Source organism: Osmerus mordax, chromosome 23, assembly GCF_038355195.1.
Source record: "Osmerus mordax isolate fOsmMor3 chromosome 23, fOsmMor3.pri, whole genome shotgun sequence".
Classification (NCBI taxonomy): Eukaryota; Metazoa; Chordata; class Actinopteri; order Osmeriformes; family Osmeridae; genus Osmerus; species Osmerus mordax.
This window is the reverse complement of record NC_090072.1, coordinates 10886231-10888730: the sequence shown is the minus strand read 5'-3', so window position 1 is coordinate 10888730 and position 2500 is coordinate 10886231. Positions and strand designations below refer to the sequence as shown.

The window sequence follows — 2500 nt, the reverse complement described above, 5'->3', positions numbered from 1 at the left end:
TCAGTCACTCACTCACTCAGTCACTCACTTTTTTTTTTTTTTTTTTTTTTTTTTTTTTTTTTATATCTAAAAGGGCGGGAAAACGCCACCGGCCGACAGGGCTCCGCCCACACCCCCTTTTCACCCCGTTTTTTTGGTAGGGATCGCTTGTTCCGCTTTGTTGGGGGGCCCCCCCCTTTTGAGGGTTTTTTGACCCTCACCCCAAAAACCCTAGCCCTAACCTAAACCCCTCTCCCCCAAACCTCACTCATTCAGACATTCCCTCCTTCCCTCCCTCCTTCCTTCCTTCCTTCCTTCCCTCCCTCCCTCCCTCCCTCCCTCCCTCCCTCCCTCCCTCACTAGCTTTTCTCTTTGACACGCTTAGAAAGATTGCACCCTTCCCGGAGACGCTGCAATACCGGGGCGATGCGCGGAGCGGACGGAGCGAGCCCCTGTTCCGACTCCCTGTTGCAAAAATCCGTTTAATATGTTGTCCTCGCATGGAGGACATATCAGATATTAAACTGATAAGAACAGATACTACACTTGATCTTAGCCAAAAGGCCGAGAAGCGATGACCGCATTATCGGACGCCCCCGGCGCGCGGACCCTCCGTGCACCACCTGGGCCGCTCGGTCACCACACCGAGAACGGCCGAAACCACCAAAAGCCAAAACCAAAGCCGAGGCCAAAAGCCGCAGGACAAGCAGGGACGGAAGCGGAAAGCCCAGGCCAAAAGCCGCAGGACAAGCAGGGACGGAAGCGGAAAGCCCAGGCCAAAAGCCGCAGGACAAGCAGGGACGGAAGCGGAAAGCCCAGGCCAAAAGCCGCAGGACAAGCAGGGACGGAAGCGGAAAGCCCAGGCCAAAAGCCGCAGGACAAGCAGGGACGGAAGCGGAAAGCCCAGGCCAAAAGCCGCAGGACAAGCAGGGACGGAAGCGGAAAGCCCAGGCCAAAAGCCGCAGGACAAGCAGGGACGGAAGCGGAAAGCCCAGGCCAAAAGCCGCAGGACAAGCAGGGACGGAAGCGGAAAGCCCAGGCCAAAAGCCGCAGGACAAGCAGGGACGGAAGCGGAAAGCCCAGGCCAAAAGCCGCAGGACAAGCAGGGACGGAAGCGGAAAGCCCAGGCCAAAAGCCGCAGGACAAGCAGGGACGGAAGCGGAAAGCCCAGGCCAAAAGCCGCAGGACAAGCAGGGACGGAAGCGGAAAGCCCAGGCCAAAAGGCAACAGAATTGAAACAGCTACAGAAGAAGCAAAGACAAAACCTGCCTTACCCGCAGGCACGCACCTAACCCCAAAGCCAACCTCACCCTGCTTTTGTCACACGTCCATCAGGCTCTGCCCTCCCTCGGGCAAAGCCTCCCAAAAATACCACGTTCCACTCGTCGGCGCTCCCCTCCACGGAAGTCTTTAGTAAAAGGCGAAAGGCTTGTGCGTGCTGAAGGGGAACCAGAGCGTCGATTTGAAACGACCCAAACGGCCTACCCCCAACCCCTCCGTTGGCCCTGACTCACCCGTCCGCGGGGGCGAACCGGGGAGAACCGGGGCGAACCGCATCCTTCTCGGGAAAAAAAAGGCGCGGAAACGCCACGGGCCGCAGAGGGGCTCGGCCCGCCCGCTTGGCTTTTCTTTCCTTACCGCACTTTCTCCATTTCATTGATGGCTTTTTCTCCATTAAGATCCGTACGTGTTTATCGTATGCGCCTTCCAGCCAGTCCACTCCGTGTTGGTGTCGACTGACACGGCGATAAAAAACTCATTCCGATTGCCTTCCAGTTTTTCACCTCGGCCCCGCTGAATGTCAGCCAGCTCTCTCTCTCTCTCTCTCTCTCTCTCTCTCTCTCTCTCTCTCTCTCTCTCTCTCTGTCACTCACTCACTCAGTCACTCACTCAGTCACTCACTCACTCAGTCACTCACTTTTTTTTTTTTTTTTTTTTTTTTTTTTTTTTTTATATCTAAAAGGGCGGGAAAACGCCACCGGCCGACAGGGCTCCGCCCACACCCCCTTTTCACCCCGTTTTTTTGGTAGGGATCGCTTGTTCCGCTTTGTTGGGGGGCCCCCCCCTTTTGAGGGTTTTTTGACCCTCACCCCAAAAACCCTAGCCCTAACCTAAACCCCTCTCCCCCAAACCTCACTCATTCAGACATTCCCTCCTTCCCTCCCTCCTTCCTTCCTTCCTTCCTTCCCTCCCTCCCTCCCTCCCTCCCTCCCTCCCTCCCTCCCTCACTAGCTTTTCTCTTTGACACGCTTAGAAAGATTGCACCCTTCCCGGAGACGCTGCAATACCGGGGCGATGCGCGGAGCGGACGGAGCGAGCCCCTGTTCCGACTCCCTGTTGCAAAAATCCGTTTAATATGTTGTCCTCGCATGGAGGACATATCAGATATTAAACTGATAAGAACAGATACTACACTTGATCTTAGCCAAAAGGCCGAGAAGCGATGACCGCATTATCGGACGCCCCCGGCGCGCGGACCCTCCGTGCACCACCTGGGCCGCTCGGTCACCACACCGAGAAC

At 56.3% G+C, this 2500-nt stretch overlaps 3 non-coding genes across 3 annotated transcripts; all 3 read right to left on the bottom strand.

The window, feature by feature from the left end:
- Window positions 1–364: 364 nt before the first annotated feature.
- LOC136932160 (U2 spliceosomal RNA) lies at window positions 365–555 on the bottom strand. Its single transcript, XR_010874505.1, has one exon. It is a non-coding gene; the product is annotated as a U2 spliceosomal RNA (small nuclear RNA).
- Window positions 556–1319: 764 nt separating this feature from the next.
- LOC136932399 (U5 spliceosomal RNA) lies at window positions 1320–1437 on the bottom strand. The gene has a single exon (XR_010874690.1). It is a non-coding gene; the product is annotated as a U5 spliceosomal RNA (small nuclear RNA).
- A 796-nt stretch (window positions 1438–2233) lies between these two features.
- LOC136932159 (U2 spliceosomal RNA) lies at window positions 2234–2424 on the bottom strand. Its single transcript, XR_010874504.1, has one exon. It is a non-coding gene; the product is annotated as a U2 spliceosomal RNA (small nuclear RNA).
- Window positions 2425–2500: the final 76 nt, after the last annotated feature.